General features: G+C 46.4%; 1 long non-coding RNA gene across 1 annotated transcript; it reads left to right on the forward strand.

Annotated features, from left to right (window-relative positions):
• Positions 1–1,945: 1,945 nt before the first annotated feature.
• On the forward strand, positions 1,946–12,830 carry LOC119087793. Its single transcript, XR_005091271.1, has 3 exons — positions 1,946–2,757; positions 10,952–10,987; positions 12,618–12,830. It is a non-coding gene; the product is annotated as an uncharacterized LOC119087793 (long non-coding RNA).
• Positions 12,831–18,272: the final 5,442 nt, after the last annotated feature.

Raw genomic sequence — 18,272 nt, forward strand, 5'->3', positions numbered from 1 at the left:
GCTGGCGAACGGCCCCCTCCGCCGGGATCGCCGCCTCCTGCCTTCCCCACCCGGACCAGCCATTCATCGAGCTGCCTCTTCCCATTGGTCCACTAGCCGCCACTCTACTGGCAGCTGTCCAATCAGGTCGCGGACTGCCGCTCCGCGGCGGCGGCCATTGGGTAAAAAGGAGGGTCTACGTCTCAGCCAATGGGAGAGGGGAGGAGCTGCGGGGAGCCGCGGGGGGCGGGGTCGAAGAGGGGCGGAGCCGCGCAGCGCAGCTCTTAGCTCTGCGCGGGGGGCGGGTCTCTAACGCCCCGCCCATCTAGGGAGGTCGTCTGCCGGCCCCGCCCACTCAGGGCCGCGGCTCTCCAGGCCACCGCTTTTTCGAGTCGGCTCCGCCTAGGTAGATGGATTGTGGTTCGAATCCCCATGGCCGCGGGCTGCTCTTCCCGACACTGCCGGGCGTGTGTGGCGATGGGTGTAACCCCGAGGATTGCATAACCCGTGAATAACAGGGGAAATGCTTTATTTAAACCCAAGTAACTTGACACAAAGCACCAGCCCCTGGATCTAAAGACAAGTTCTCCAAGGGTGAGAGCAGGAAGAATAGGGCTTTATCTGCAAACATTCTTTTCTAGATGGGATTTTCTTGAATAAATGAAAGAACTGAGGTGGAAGATGCAGAAAGAACAAAGGAAATTGAGGTGGACTGCGTATCATTTCGTTAGGGAAGATCTTGTACAAATCACACAGCGAGAGTTACAGCGGGACAGCCGGCAGTGGCGGGAGGTGGCACGCCTTTAAGCCCAGCACTCCGGAGGCAGAGCCAGGTGGGTCTCTGTGAGTTCAAGGCCAGCCTGGTCTACAGAGCAAGATCCAGGACAGGCATCAAAACTACAAAGAGAAATCCTGTCTCAAAAAAAAAAAAAAAAAAAAAGAGTTACATACTACATCCCGTGACATTTCATTCCAAGTGATGGGGACCATGAGAGAAAATCTGCTGGCAATCCAGGAAATTGATCCAGTGGTATTCCAAATATTAGCTTCAACACATTCTCTCTTAAAAAAAAAAAAAAAAAAAAACTATTTAAAACCTATTTAGAGGATGGATGCATACGCCACCATATGCATATGCAGCCACTCAGAAGAGGTGGTTCTCCCCATCCGCAGTGGATTCCAGAGATCAGACTCAGGTAGTCAGACTTGCAGAGCAAACACTCTTACCCTGAGCTGTGTCAATACCCACTTAAATTGAAATAATTTTAAGTTTTGGTGCTGTTTGTTTGTTTGTTTGTTTGTTTTGTAAGAGTCTCACTATGTAGCTGTCCTATAAATTGTTATGTATAACTGGGCGGTGGTGGCACACACCTTTAATCCCAGCACTCGGGAGGCAGAGCCAGGTGGATCTCTGTGAGTTCGAGGCCAGCCTGGATTACCAAGTGAGTTCCAGGAAAGGCGCAAAACTACATAAAAAAACCCTGTCTCGGAAAAAAAAAAAAAAAAAAAAAAAAAAATTTTATGTATAACAGGCTGGCCTTGAACTCACAGAAATCTGCCTACTTCAGCCTTCTGAGTGCTGGGATTAAAGGCAGGAACCACCTTGCCAGCATAAATTTGGGTTATAACCATTTTAACAGTATCTCTTAAAATTATCCCTTTGAACCAGGCAGTGGTGGTACATGCCTTTAGTCCCAGCACTCAGGAGGCAGAGGAAAGTGGATCTCTGTGAGTTCAAGGCCAGCCTGGTCTACAGAGTGAGTTCCAGGTTAGGCTCCAAAGCTACACAGAAAAACTCTATCTCCAAAAAAAAAAAAAAAAAAAATATATCCCTTTGAGCCTACACCAAGACCAGTCTCTCTCTCTTTTTTTTTTAATTTATTTGATTTTATTTGATGTGCTTTGGTGTGAAGGTATCAGATCCTCTGGAACTGAAGTAACTGACAGTTGTGAGCTGCCATGTAGGTGCTGGGAAAAGACCCGGGTCCTCTGAAAGAGCAGTCAGTGCCATCTTTCCCCAGAGCCAGCCTCTTTGAAATGAAGTTTCTCTCTCTCTGTCTCTGTCTCTCTGTCTCTGTCTGTCTCTCTGTCTGTCTCTCTCTGTCTCTCTGTCCCTGTGTGTGTCTCTGTGTGTCCCATCAGAGGCCAGAGTTTGATATCAGTCAGACATCTTCCTCTATTGCTCTGGACCTCATTCTTTGAGACACTGTGTCTGGCCCTGAGTTCACTGCTCTGGCTACACTGGCCGACCAGAAAGTCCTCCATCTCCACAGTGCTTGGATTACAGGTGGCGCCTGCATTTTTTGAATTCATTCTGGGAATTGAACGCAAGCCCTTCATGCTTTCACAGAGAGCACTTTACCGCTGAGCCATCTCCCCAGCCTCTAAAATGTCGTTTTCTAAGAGACCAAAAGGACTATGACTGTCCCAGCCTCTGTGTCTGTCCAAGCCGTTGGTCATCACTACTGTCCAAAAGCTGTTGGTAAAAAGTAAAACTTTAGGGAGAGAATGCACAGGGGTTAGGCTGAAACTAAAGCGTTCATTTCTAGTTTTAATCTCAATAGTTCCTTAGCAAATTAATGATTAATCAGCAGGAATTAACATGGATTACCTTCCCACACTCAATCATTTTCCAGCACCGAGACTCACTTGAAATGAAATTCAAGGATTCCAGTTTCTGGCCAGCAGTTGCTACCAACTAGTCTGGCTGGACGATGGGCAAGGCATTTACCTCTCTGAGCATAAATGGACTTTAAGACGGTCACTCTCTCTTCTGGGGTAAGTAAGCACATTCATTCACGAATTCATTCACTAGTGCCTGGGGCAACTAAAGGTTGAGCATGCAGCCCAAAGCGATACACAGATCCACCAAGGGCCCAAAGACTTGTCCATGGCAGGTTGCCCTTTATCTTCTTCACTGCATGTCTTTAAATTGTCCCAGAAGCGCCGGGCGGTGGTGGCGCACGCCTTTAATCCCAGCACTCGGGAGGCAGAGGCAGGCGGATCTCTGTGAGTTCGAGGCCAGCCTGGGCTACCAAGTGAGTTCCAGGAAAGGTGCAAAGCTACAGAGAGAAACCCTGTCTCAAAAAACAAAAAAATAAAAAATAAAAAATTTTCCCAGAAGCAGACCCCGGCAGGAGGAATTGGTTCAAATGTAGTAGTTCTTCGACATCTGATAGAGATTAGTTCCAGGACCCCCTTTACCAGGTTGCAGTGTCTGGGGATGGGCGAGTCTCATACAAAAGGATTTGCATATAGCCTCTGCACACCTTCCCAGTTGCTTTAAATCCTCTCTGGATGCCTGACGGCCAGGCAATGCTACATGAAGTGTTGTGATACTGTATTGTTTAGAGAGTCATGACAAGGGAGAAAAATCTGCATGTGCTCGATACAGACAAGTGTTTCCCAAAGAGTTTTGATCCTCTGTGGGTTAAACCTGTGCCTAGAGAGCTGTGAGTGGAAGGGCCGATGGAAATCCGTTTGGAAGACGAGCTGGGAAACACTGATGGAGAATTGGAAAGGGAAAGAACCAACAGAGGAAACCTGGTATCAAGCAAGCAGCTGCTGTGATGTGGGAACAGCCAAGGCTTGTGTCCCTGGGGATGCAGAACAGCCCTATGGAACACACCCCACAGAGCCTCCTCGAGAGGGATGAAGACATGGCCGTTCATTACCTGTTTTAGTACTTGTTGGCTAGAAGGTTCTGCAGCAGGGGGAGAATTAGCTCACCCCACACGTCCATCAGTACAGAAAGCACAGAAGCCCTTGGTGGACTTGGGAGTGCCAGAGGGTGTGGCAGGGGCCCCTATTATACCTTCTACCTGGGGACCTGGCCCTGGCCCAGGGCCTGCACAGAGAGAGGAGGGCCTGGCAAATGTAGGTTCTGTAAATATTATCCATTGGGCAATAGGACCCCAGAGTCCCCAGAAGTGAGGAGTGTTTACAAAAAGGGCTCTCTATCTGTTCCTTCCCCTGTTTCAATATTTGGCTCACGCTCTCACAATATTCATTTCAGGATGAATAGTGTGGCACGGTGTGAGCTCCGCCTTCCTTCTGCCCCTGCGCCTTCATCCTCTGTCACCCTCCAGCTGTGCTATGCAGACTCCCATGCCCAGCTCCCCTTTGCCAGGCTTGGCCTCTTCAGCGCTCCCAAGGAGTAGCTGGAGAAACAGTCACCTCCGAATCAATGACTAGAAGATGCCTTTGAGGGGGTGACAGGCACTCTGGGGCTAAGGACTTCCAACATGGGCCCCAGTCAGCTAAATCACATATTCCCCGGCCTTATGAGGACGATCCCATGTCACTGTCCAGCCTCTGGGTGCTATCTGCTCAGTGGCAGGCTCCAGGCTGAAGCCTAGGAAACAGGTCCTGCTGTCCACACATGTAGCATTCAGGTGTGGATAGGAAATTTCAACGCAAAGTGGGCAGTATCGTCAGAAAGGGTAGTCAGGAGACCCCAGATGGGGAATTAACCCAGATACAGAGAAGAGGTGAGCAGAAGCTTGAAGGAAGTGTCCAAGGGACCCAGGCCAAAAGGTATGCAGCTGGCAAAGAACAATATGGTCAAAGACTAGGTGATGAGAGACTGGGATGCCCAGGGCAGAGATCTGGCAAGACTGACCAGGGAGAGAAAAGGGAGGGAGAAATTGTTTCCAAAGCTGGTCACAGGAGAACAGGAGTGATCCATGTCTTGATAGAATGATGGTTACATGACTGTAGTAAAATTCATCAAATGCTACACTCTTCAAAAGGCTAAAACTTGGTTTGTAAGCAAATATACTTAAGTCAACCAGACTCCAAAAAAGAGACACATTAGGTTTTAGTTGCATATTTAAAGCAACTGAAGCATTCTTATTAGGGAAAAATAAAACACATAAGATTAATTACCAAGCATAGTCTATTAATCATGATAATGCTTTGATTTCAATTACTAAATTGTGGGTATTATTTTTAAAAAGTAGGCAGAAAAATAAAGATACAGTACAGTTTTAAAGGTGGCTTTGCTTTGTCAACAATTATAGAAGAATGACAAATGAAATTTCACACACACACACACACACACACACACACACAGTACTGGAGAGATGGCTCAGAGGTTAAGAGCACTTGTTGCTCTTGCAAAGGACCTGAGTTCAGTTCCCAGCACCCACAGGTGGCTCACAACCATCTGTAATTCCAGTCCCAGGAGACCCAGCACCCTTCTCCTGACCTCTGCAGGCACCAGGCATGCACATGGTGCACATACATACACACCGGGGAAAACACTCATACACAGAAAATAAATAAATCTTTTTTAAAATTCAAGAAAAGTCAGGGTAAAATATATAGCATTTTTAGGGCTTATCATGAGCCAGGCATTGTTTTAAACACCCTGCAGATGTGTAAAGTTATCTAACCTTCAGAATGGGCCCATAAGGGAGGTTCCGTAACTATCTGCATTTCAAAGATGAGGAAACTGAGGCTCTGCCGGGTGAGCAACCTGCCGACTGTCCCAAGGCCAGTCAGAGGAGGAGTGACTGGCTGCAGAGCCCATACATATAAAAACTGCATGTTGGAAGGTGTCCTGTGTCTCTGGGAAGAACAGAGGCGGTTAGAGCTAACTCAACAAAGGGTTTGTGACCATGACATCTAGGATCATTCCTTCATCATGCTCTTAGAGTAACTGAGACCCAGCGAGGTTGGAGACCCAATGGGTTGGGAGATGACCCCTCACAATAATTCAACTAAGAAGTAACGTGAAAGCTTGAAAGGGGCAGGATGGGGAGGTAGGAGTGTGTTTAGAAGGGATGCAAATGAGCTGGGTGAACCCAGGTCAGGGAGAGACAGGAGTCACCTGTGAGCTGGCGTTTCTAGCCTGAGTGACAGGGCCATGGTGGTGTCACTTCTGAGACAGGATACGTAGCTGGAGAAGGGAATTGAGGGAAATGCACTTTACACACACATCATGTGAAATTACAGGCATCTAAAGGAAGTCCTGAGCGAGATACAGCAGGCAGTACCTCACTTACTCTCCAGCACACATCCTGAGACATACAACATGTATGTAGATGATGTTATCCCACAAACAGCTTAAAATGTACCGCACAAACTTAGCTACAACATCATTAGGTCATACAATTTTACAGGACCATATTGGATATGTACCAATTGAACTATTGTTTCTGTGGTGCTGAAGTTCAGGGTCCATGACAGAGTTTGGAAGCCTAAACATGCAAATGGAGAGTCAATGATCTTGAGAAGGACAGCAATGGCCATACACAGAGTACAGAGCTGTGGGTACTTGGGGACAGGAGAAATCTAGTGTCAAAGTCCTGAGCAAAGAGCAAAAATCCCACAAAAGAATGTATCAGTCAGCTCTTGCCACATAACAAAACACTCCAAAAGCCAAAGACTTAGAACAAGTCTAATTTTACATTACATAGTTTTGGCTTCTGTGGGTTAACTAAGGCCTGGCTGAGGTTTGTTGGCTTGTTCACAGGTCTCTGAGTGGCTTGGCCACACTCTAGCCTGAGCTTGACTAGAGTGTACGTACTAGAGGCTTACTCTGAAGCTCTTGGCTCACTCCCTCTTCCAAGGATCAGTGAGGCCAAGGAAACATTGCCATTGTGTTAGTGATGTAAGCAAAAGAAAACAAGCGGAAATACACAAGGTCTCCTGGAGATGAGGCTCAAAACTCTGTTGCTTCTACCTCATTCTTTTGGCCAAATCATGTCATGTAAGTGAGCCTGGATCCAAGGAGAAGGGAGGAACAGGCAGAGATGAATGGTTGGCACTACAGACACCATGCACAGCTGAGTCCATGAAGGGGTAGGATGTAGTCAGACTTTTCTTTGGGCCATCAGCTCACAGAGACTTATTATTAATGATAAAAGCTCAGTCTTAGTTTAGACTTGTTCCTAACTAGTTCTTTTAACTTAGATCAACCCATAAGTTTTAATCAATGTTCTTCCACGAGGCTCAAACTCCCAATCCTACTTCCTCCAAGTCTGGCTAGCAACTCCACCTTTTCCTCTTTCCAGAGTCCTCTCTGTCCTCAGAAGTCCCACCTAATCTCTTCCTGCCTAGCTATTGGCCATTTAGCTCTTTATAAAAACCAATCAGAAGGCGCCTTGGCAAAGACACACAGTGTAAACAAATATTCTATAACAGTGTAAACAAATAGTCTATAACAGTGAGGGGAACTGTTAAGTCTGGAGAGAGTGGGCTTACAGAGCTGGAGGTTTCAAGGGGTGGGGAGGAATGATCAGTGTTCAGTGTAACCTGGAAGCCCAACAGAAGGGAGACTGGGATAGGCAGTAATTGTAGCAACTCGGCAGTCAGGGGGGAAACAGTTCCAGTGAAGAGGGTGGCTGGTGAAGCAAGCTCCAGACTGAGGAGGGCTGAGGAATAAACAGAGAAGCCACGAGCATTCCTTCATGCCACAGATGTATCCCATGAGTACCACTGTGTATCCATCACTCTCTGGGTTCTGGGGACACAGCCTTGAGTAAGGTAAAGGGCTCCCTTCCATGAGCATCGGCACAGTACGGTAGGGAGAGGGACCACAGAGAAGTTAGGCCGTGAACACACAAGATGAGTCCAAGTGGAACAATGAGTCACAAGGAAAGACCATAGGCTCCTGGGACAAAGAAGGGTGAGGATTTGGAAATTGGAGTGCTATGGGTGTAAAGATTATCAGAGGTGAGGGGTTTGGTTGAGACTGCATAAAACATAGATCTTGTCTCAGAATGGAGAAGAAGGGGTACAGAAACCCTGGGGCAGAGGGAAGCTCAACCAGTGGTTCAGGGAACAGAAGGAAGGCTGGCCACTTGGCTAAGGCTTAGGGAAGAAAGGAAGACAGGGTAGATAGGTATGGGGGAGATGCCTAGGGGTATGATGGGATGAAGGACCCAGGGGAGCTTTACCCAAGGGAAGGCAATCTGATCTGCATTATAAATGGTCACATTATAAATGCTGCAATAGGCAGAATAGATTGTATGGTGTAACCGAGGATAGGAAACATGGGGAGCTGGGGCAAGATTCCAGGCAAGGTATTGTTGATGTTGTGTTGGTAAATATTTAACCATTGGCTTTCATAGGTGAGGCCTCCCTTGTTTATAGCATTTGCCAATTCCTGTGGTGTAAATACTCGCTTCAGATCCCTTTGTGTTCAAGTCAAAGATAGGGAGAATTCTGTAGTCATATGCCACTGTAAACTATCTAGACTATGTAGACATGAGTAAAACAATGATATTTAGTATTTATTATCTTTGTTTTTAAAGTCTACCACATGGCAAGTTTTAGATGATTTAATTTTTAATGATGTTTGTGTTTAATAAATGCCTCAAAAAATTCTTCCAAATGTAGCAGTCAGTTCTCATAAGTGAGCTAATTCCATTACATCACTTAGCAACTGAGCATAGTAGTCATCCAGACCACAGTAGGATGTACATGTGAAAGTGTAAATGTGTGAGTGTGTGTATGTGTGAGTATGAGTGCAAGTGTGTGTGTGTGTGTGTGTGTGTGTGTGTGTGTGTGTGTGTGTGTGTATGAATGTATGTGATTATGTGGTGCTGTGGGATGTCTTTCTGTATTCTGTGAATATGTGTTGCTCTGATTGGTTGATAAATAAAGCTGTTTGGCCAATGGTGAGGCAGAATAGGGTTAGGTGGTACATTCCAACTGGAGAGGGAAGAAAGGGAGAGGGGAGATGGAGGAGATGCTGCGACCACCATCAAGAGAAGCAAGGTATGAAGGTACCAGTAAGCCATGAAGCCATGTGGCAACTTAAGATAAATAGAAATGGGTTAAGTTATAAGAGCTAGCTAGCAAGAAGCTTGAGCCATAGGCTATCCAGTTTGTAAATAATGTAAGCCTCTTGTGTTTACTTGGGACTAAGCAGCTTCGGGACTCAAATGGAAGAGATTTGTCCTGACCACAGGCCAGGCGAGACACAGGAAAACTTCTGACTACAGTGTGGGTTTGAATGAATGTGTGTGTGTGTGTGTGTGTGTGTGTGTGTGTGTGTGTGTGGTGAATGGGAGCAGGGTTTTAAAATATTAAAAACAATGAAATACTAAATCAGGTGCAGTAGCATACACCTACAATCTCCACCTCAGGAGTCTTAGGTAGTGGCATTGTGACTTTGTAACCATCTAGGGGACATACAGAGACACTACCTTAATCCTCCCCTGAAAATATAATACAGAAAAATAATGAAGCAAAGCCTGCTGCTTATTCCTGTAATTCCAGTAGTCAGTAGGCTGAGAAAGGATGTTGCTGTACATTTAAAGCCAGCCTGGAATACTTGGTGAATTCCACGATATCATGGACTACAGAGTGAAACCCTATCTCAAAAAAAAAATCTATATAGAAAAGAGGAAAAATGAAATATCATGCATGTGGGGGTTGACATTTCCAGACCCACTGAGGTCAGTGTGTCTCTATGCGATGCATCATTGCCCAGACCCAGGCAATACCTTGATTCTGGTAAGAAACTGCTACAGATCAGATTCCCCTAGAAAGAGACCCTACAGAAAGACATAAATACAAGAAGGTATACAACGGGAATATCCAGGGGAGAGCAGGACAGGAGACGGGGAGAAGCCAGTACAGAGTGCACCGGAGAAACTACCGCGGACCGCTAAGGCAGAATCCCACTGAGGAGCCCCAGAGGTGGTGTGGGATGTGCCTCAGGAGGAGGCAAACTGAGATGCAAGGAGTGAAGTTTTTTTTTTTTAATTTAATTTAAATTTACTTAGTGTGTATGCCCACACACATATGTGTGCACACGTGTGGAAGTCAAAGGACATTCTGAGATTTGGTCATTTCCTCCACCATGTGAATCCTGAGATTAATTGCAAGTCCTCAGGCTTGGCACCAAGTACCTTAACTTGCTGAGGTGTCTCACCAACCCAGGAGGGAAATCCTTATTCTCCAATGTCTGTCCATCCCTGGTTGAAAACTATACCAGTCAGCACTAACTCACTGGTATTTCCAGACCACATACCAAAGAAAGCACTTAGTTTCTGGGAGGTAAGGTATTGGGGAGGGGGGAGTGGCCGGGCTATTTTCAGAGTAGCATTTTAAATGTTTGCAGTTGCATGCTTGTGTTAATCATCTTGTTTAAAGTTATGGAGGAAGGTAGCCTGTGTTTGTAATAATGGGCACAGGAGCTGTGGGCAGGACACCGGCAGGGTCTGCTTCATAACTCACCAACAGCTTGTGAATGAACTACAAACAATGAATGAAATCAGGGCCTTTTATACCTAAATTTAGAATATAAAAGCTTCAAAACACGAGAATCCTTCTATTCCCCAGTCAGCACATGCCTCCTGCACTCTTGCAAGACCTAGAGGAGAGAACTTGTGCGATCTCTTAGATAATTTAAATTCTGCAGCTGTCCTCTTCAGAACCAGAGTAATATTATACACAGAAGGCAAAAATCTCTAGACTATAGTTTCTAAAGAAAGATAAAGCAACATAAAGTAGATAGTAAGTTGAACCAGTTTACCAACATATGTGGTGTTAGTGGTATTGAAAGGTAACTTAGGTCAGAATGTTTGGTTTGTTGTGTGGGTAGAACTGGAAGTGAGCTAAGAAGACTTTTGTAAATGGCAATACTTGGTCCAAAGGCTGGCTCTAAGTCCTCCAAGTAAACAGAAGAAAACAAAACAATAGGTGAATCATATCAACATGTACTTGGTGGTTTCTAAAATGCTTTGCAAATGATCTTTCACCAGTCATGACAGGAAAGTGTCCTGACTGTTATCTTCAGTTTAGAGACAAGGAGCTCAGTCTCAGGGAAGTGCAATGGCTTGTCTGGGCCTTCCCACTTACAAATGACAAAGTAAGCTTTGAAGACTCTCAACTAGCATGTTTCCAAGGTACATCTCTCCACCCACTCTGTGGATCTGCCAATGGAGAATGGAACAGTTATAATAGACCCTTCATTAGCTAATGAAACCTTTCTCATTTCTACCATCTCTTTCAGGCTCCAGACCATTCTTTGGATACTAATGAGGAGGAGGTAAGCTGTCAAAGGTGTTTTAATTGAAGGTGAGTGTGATGGCACATACCTGTAATTCCAGAATTTAGGAAGTTGAGATGGAAGGACCCCAAGTTTGAGACAAGCCTGAGCTACATAATGAGATCCTGTCTCAAAAAAGTTTAGCTGAATCAAAGACCCTGTCCAGTTGTGCTATTTAGCCATGATCTCCTAGGATCTGAAGAGTCATACCAGTATTCTCAGATAAGGGGAAGCACCAATCCAGAGAAATAACGGTCCTGATGTCAGCCCGGCTTGGTAGATGCCACACACTGGACATTATGGACAAAACCCAAGGGCCATCAGTTTGGAAGGCACAATGGGCCTTCATTGTTCTATCCCCAAGCAGACAGCATCCTTAAGCAGCCTAGCTAGGCAGACATCTTACCTCTTCTTTAATTTTACCAGAAGAAGAGATTTGGCCCAATGGTAAAAAGCTTGTCTAGCATGCACAAGTGTCCTGAGTCAATCCTCTGCAACACACACACACACACACACACATACACACACACACACACACACACACACACACACACACACGGTTGCCAGAAGTGAAGAGCTGTAGTCCTATAATTCCAACTTTCACTGCTCATTAACTTATTTGTTCACTCAAAAAAAAAAAAAAAAAAAAAAAGTAAGGAGCCCTAAATTCACTGGTCTCTACCAGTTGCTAAGACTTCAACCGGTTGCTAAGATTTCAACAGAGCATGCTCAGTCTTAGTGGCAGGCGGCGGCAGCAATGGGTTTATGTAATAGACTAAATTTCAACTGTGGGATACCCTCCACTGTTAGTGCACAGAACAAGAGATGCGCAGGAACCATGAAGGGTGGAGCTGGTTTCCATCCCTTTTCTCTTTCCAGTGCATCCTTCTGCAAACTTGACCCATGAAACCTCCACTCCCAGCTCGTTTAGCCCCACCTGCAGCAGCTTAGCATGGTCCTCACCATGGCCAGTTTCTTGCCTGACTTTTGTAGGCCTACCTCCACCCATCAGGTTCCACATCCTCCCTCCTGTGCACGCCTAGGGTCTCACACAGACGCCCCCACCCCACCCCCTCCAAGGTCACCCCCATCTTCTCATCTTTCAAGCCCTGCCTTCGGCCATTTACTGTGTAACTATGGCTAAGTTTTCCAAGCACCCTCTTGTCATAGGTATGAAACATTTATTTGAACTGGGTTGTGCTCTGTCCTTAAGAAGCCCATGAAGACCTTTCTTCCACACACTGCTAAATACTTTCCCCTTGCCCTGGTTCCCCTGAAGGCTGCCACACAGAGTATAACCTGGAGACTCTATGTCTAGGAAGCCACGGTTCAGCAGCAGTAATACTTAATACTTAAAAGGCTGGACTTGTTCTTTTTTCCTCCTGAATTCCCTGTGATTTTAGTTCCGCGATAAGCCACTTTAACCTCCAGGAAGTCCTTTCTTATGTCTATCTTAAACCACTCTGTCCTGGCTGTGTGCCTATTTCTTCCAATCTTGTTCTTTGTGGCTTTATGGCAGAGCCGAGGCCTCTGCTCAGTGCTGGGCCTCGGCTAGGGGATCATGATGTGGACAGTGGTTGATTAATAAGTGGCTGGCACTTAAACCTTATTATTCCATCTCCTCTTCCAGGTTCATCCTTCCAGACTTAAAACCTGCAGCTCCTCAGCCCCTCTTCCCCACTTCATCACTGCGTGGCTCTCCTCAAACTCTGCTAATCAGCTTTTTCGGTCCTTATTTTGTTTTTTTTAATCATCAGTGAGAGTTTTGAAGATGATCCTTATGCCAGAAGCAAGGGGGGAAAAAAGTAAAATAAATTCTAAAAGGGCCCAGCAGGGCAACCAAGCTCCATCTGAGTGTCAGGCTGACAGGCCCTACCACCAGCTGATACAACAGCCCCATCCCAGCTCAGCACAACCCTTCCCACAACCCATTGCAATTGCAACTGGAGAAGTCGGATTGGGAAGGGAGGGAGCTTAGCCTGCATCACGAGCAGCCCTCTTTTTTTTTTTTTTTTTTTTTTTTTGTTGTTGTTGTTGTTGGTGGTGGTGGTGGTGGTGGTGGTTTTTTTGTTTTGTTTTGTTTTTGAGACAGGGTTTCTCTGTGTTGTTTTGGTACCTGTCCTGGATCTCGCTCTGTAGCCCAGGCTGGCCTTGAACTCACAGAGATCTGCCTGGCTCTGCCTCCTGAGTGCTGGGATTAAAGGCGTGCGCCACCGCCACCCAGCTCAGCCCTCTTGTTCATACTGCTGATGGTCACTCTCATCAGAGAGCTCCAGGTCTGGGCAGAACTTGGTGAAGTGGCTTTCACGTAGGCAGATTTCATTCCTCCTTCTTGTGCCATTTCCTTATGATCCCCCTGGAGCTCGGGGGTGAGGGAGGTGTGGGGGGCAGGTCTGCAGATGTGTGTCTTTGTATGGGTGTGACGGGTGAAGGGGAGAAGATGACAGACTCATTTATACTGAAGTTTCAGGGGCTTGTTATGCAATACCTTTCACATATTTTTTGCCCAAATATCTCCAATGGCAAGTGAAGGTGAACGCTGGGGTTGGGGGGGCTTGGGTCATTAAGTTATCCTTTTCAGGAGGATGTGAAAGCCGGGCATGGTGCATGCCTGTGATTCTAGTACTGAAGAGGCTGAGGAGGGAGGATCAGAAGGCGCAGTGGGGGCAAAGTGACCCACGATGTGGCTGTGGAGCTCGACACAGTGGACGGAAACAGGGAAGAAAGAATGCTGACATTCAACTTACTTTCTCCTTTTTATTTTTATTTTTCCCGCCTTGGGATAGTGCCACCTACATTCCGGATGGGTTTCCCCTCCCAGTCGGCCACCTCTGAAACGCCCCCACAGACATGCCTAGGAGCTGTCTGTGCCTCAATCCCAGGTGACTCTGAATACAGTCGACAATGACTATTGACCATCACAAAGACCCATGTGATTTCTGGGTTCTCCAAAACACATCCAGGAAGTCCTTTCAAGTACTGTCAAATTGGAAAAGTTTACTGTAACTTGAGCTTTTATTTCAACTTTATACGTATGTGAGTATAGATATGATGCTGTGCTTAGACACACATGTGTGGGTGTGCTGCTGTACCTGGACACACATGTATGGGTGTGATGCTGCTCCTGGACACACGTGTATGAGTGTGGTACTGTACCTGGGCAGGTGTGTAGGGGCTAGAGGAGGACGTCAGGCATTCTGCTTGTCACTCTCCATGTTATTCCTTTGAGGCAGGATCTCTCACTGGGCCTGGCACTAAGCTGATGGCCAGTAAGCCTCCTGTCTCCACCCTGCATAGCGCCGGGGTTGCAGGAATGCAAAGCCGTGTCTGACTTTCTGCCTGAGGGCTGGTGTTGACACTGGGGTCCTCACGCCTGTGCAGCAAGCTCCCTTGCCCACCGAGCCATCTCCCCAGCCCATTTTATTTCGATTTGATTAATATAGAATTGATACGTGTGAGTGCAGACAGTACGGGATGTAGCATGAATCTTAAAAGTTCTTATTAATAAAATCAAACCTGAGCCAGGTATTAGGGTGAACTGGAAGATCAGAGAACCAGAACGAGCCACAGCCACCTCACCTCGCCAGATCCTCAGCTGGTCTTGTTTCCTCAGACTGGAGGCCTCTGAGTCCTCATCCAGAATGAATCTCAGCTGAACTGTTGCTCAAAAGCCTGAAAGCTTAACCAGGCCAAATGCTTAACCAGGCCAAATGCTTAACCAGCCAAATGCTTCTAGTTCCTGGTCCTCACGCCTTAGATATCTTTCTGCCTTCTACCACCACTCCCTGGGATTAAAGGCTCGCTTTCTGGGATTAAAGGCGTGAGTCACCATGCTTGGCTATTTCCAATGTGGCCTTGAACTCACAGAGATCCCAGATGGATTTCTGCCTCTGGAATGCTAGGATTAAAGTGCCACCATTTTCTAGCCTAAGTATCTAGTGGCTTTTCTGTTCTCTGACCCCAGATAAGTTTATTAGGGTACACAATATTTTGGGGAACACAATACCACCACAGAGGGAGAACTACCAAGAAAAATACAAAAGGGAGTCAGAGAGATGGCTCAAGGAGTGGGTTCTTACCTGGCAAGCACAAGGACATGGGTTCGATGCCCAGCACCCAGGTAAAAAGCTGGGCATGAAGGCACATGCTTGTAATCCCAATGCTGAGAAGACAGAGACAGGAGGGTTCCTGGGGATTGCTGGCCAAGCAGCCCAGATTAATTTGAAGCCTCAGGTTCCATTGAGAGAACCTGTCTCAAAAAATGATGGCATCTAAAACAAAATGACACCTGAAGCTGACTTCTGGCCTTCACATACATGCGTGTGTGTGTGTGTGTGTGTGTGTGTGTGTGTGTGTGTGTGTGTGTACACTTGCACATAAGTAAACCGATATACATACATAACTACACATACACATGAACACAAAGAAAAACACATGAGATCCAACCTTCTGGTGAGATGTTTTAATCTTTTCCTTCTACACTATTTTCTTTGTATGAAGACTCTAATTTGTCTAAATACACAATGTGTGTTTTGAAAAGATTATGCTCCTAACTGTTGTGAAAAGATGTGCTCTGCTGATGATTCTGATACACAATGTGATACACTGGGTTTGCATCGGTCAAGGCCTAGGGAACTGACCCAAACTGTCTTCCAGTTGGAAAAGCAGAAGTTTGAGGGCAGCCCCTCCAGAAACCTGGGGGTTCAGAAAAGGAGGGAACAGGCAGGGACAAAGAGTGTTCTGGAAATGTACTGGGTGGTCACTGGAGGAGGCGCCTTCCTGCTCTGCCCAAGTCACTTCAGACAGTGTTGGTGGCTGTCACTGTGAGCAGCACACGTGGCAGTGAGCTGGCATTTTCTAGAATGACCCACCCACAAACCTGGGCTTCCTGGCACTCCTTCAGCAAAGCAAACACCAGCTCCTGAAGAAGCGCTTGCTGGCTTTCCTTCAGAAGTGAAAATGAATGAGGTCGTTCTTTGGTGTGTTTTAGAAAACTCCACTATGGTTTTGACAAGACTTGTGCCCACATCAGGGCCTTGTGTCCTCAGTCTGACAGGTCTGAGGACACAGGTAGGGCAGAGCCCTCCAGCTCCATACCTGGCTGGCAGAGATGTCCACCCAGGAGGGACTTCCCCAGCTCCTCTTAGAGCACAGCCATCCCCGCAGGCCAGACAATGCCCTTCTTATTCCCCAGTCCTCACTGCTCACTCGCCAATGCGGAGCCAGCCTTGTTGGCATGGCAAACATTTAGACCTGAGGCCGACAGACAGACACATCTCGGGCAGACTCCTTCAGCTATGGGTGGAAACAAGTAGTACTTGTCTCAGAGTCTCCTTAGGCAGGAGCAGTTGGAAAACAGAACAGAATACATACAGTGTGCAGCCCAGCGTCAGTAAATAATTTGCTTCTTCATTCAGGGCGTGACTTTTGTTTGTTTGCTGAGGCAGCAGGTCACTATGTAGCCCACGCAGGCCTCAAACTCAGTCTCTTCCTGCATCGTGCACCCGAGTGCTGGCAGCATGCACCACCGTGTCCGGCTCGGTGTGTGACTTTTGAACATCTGCTGTGCTCCAGGGCTAAGGCTGAAGCAGTGAGCCTACCAGACACGAGCCCTCTGCTCAAAGAGAATCAGCACTGAGGCAGTAAGGGCTTTCTCTAACAGTGGCTGCCTCTGACCTGCAGGTTCCTCTCTATCGCCTCCACCGGGGTCCAAAGCTTTGTGATGAAAATTTTCAGAAATAAATCATCCGTAAGTGTTGTGGAATATTCATTTAAGATGTGCTATATGTCTTTATGCTGTGGAACATTCGTTTAATGATGCAAAGATGTGTTGCATTCCTTTATGTTGCATTTGTTTAACTCTGTGAAGCTGTGTTACTTTGCCTGTCTAAAATACCTGACTAGTCTAATAAGGAGCTGAATGGCCAATAGCTAGGCAGGAGAGAGGGATAGGCGGGGCTGCCAGGCAGAAAGAATAACTAGAAGAAGAATGAGAAAGGGAGGAGCAAGAAAAGGAGAAGAAGAGGAACCAGGGGCCAGCCACACAGCCACACAGCCAGACAAGGAATAAGAAGAAAAGATACACAGAAATAGAGAAAGATAAAAGCCCAGAGGCAAAAAGTGGATGGGATCATTTAAGTTAAGACAAGCTGGCTAGAAATAAGCCAATTTAAGGCCGGGCATTTATAAGTAACAATAAGTCTTCATGTGATTATTTAGGAGCTGGGTGGTGGGCCCCCAAAGAGCAAAGAGTAGAAAGAGTAAAAAAAAAAAAAATTGACAACAGGTAAGTTTTAATGTACATGCCAATCTGCGTTGCAGGATGAATTCTCACACATAGGAACCACCTCTTCATCCAGCATATCTGTACCGAATATGCTATCTGCCCATTAGGTACTTAGTCGCTTCGGGAAGTGGGGGTCTGGGCTCAGTACTGTACTGCTTGTGTTCAGACAACACTCACTTTACTTAATCACAGCCCAGAGCACCAGAGCAGTGATGAAGAGGAGATCCCTGGGTGTAACACATGGGAGTGTCTCTGTTATTCAGAACTGAGACATACTCCCCCAGATACAGCAGAACTCTCTGGTAATAGAGCAGATTAAAGGGACAGAAAGAGGCAGTGGGGGAAGAGGCTATTTAAGGGTAAAGCCTCGAGTGCCATGAGAGATGGAACCTAAGCCATCTGAAGAAACAGGTACAGTAAAAGGCAGGACATGGTTTGTGCAAAGGCCCGAGGGTTGGAAGATACTCGACAATTTCAGGGAACTGAGTGAAACTGTGGTAAAAGAAGTAAGAGTGTGACAGTCAGTGGACTTCCTGTTGCCTGCAAGATGCAGCACTCTCAGCTCAGCACCACATCGGCCCGCACACTGCCGTGCTCCCCTTCATGATCATGATGGACTGAACCTCTGAAACCTTTCAAAGAAACCTTGTAACGTCTTTAACTATACTTTAATGTGAACTAAATAATGGCATCAGGAGCAGTTGAAATATACAGCAAATAAAAGAATGTGTCGCACAGCCTTGAAACCATTGCAAACCTTTCCTGAATTTGCTATCCAAAGTTTCTGTTTTAAAACTTGAGCTTTTATTCTACTTTGGTGTTTTTGTTTGGAGCATGGAAGCCTCATCAGCTCTCACATGTGAAAAGTGGAGTCATCTTCCTACTTTCTTTCCTTCAAGAGCATATGCATACTCTTCCTACCTGCAGGAATGAAACGCCAAATCTTATTGATCCCCCCTTGCCCATAGGTGGGTCATTTCAACTATTAGACTTCAACAT

The sequence above is a fragment of the Peromyscus leucopus genome, chromosome 4 (genome assembly GCF_004664715.2).
Source record: "Peromyscus leucopus breed LL Stock chromosome 4, UCI_PerLeu_2.1, whole genome shotgun sequence".
NCBI lineage: Eukaryota > Metazoa > Chordata > Mammalia > Rodentia > Cricetidae > Peromyscus > Peromyscus leucopus.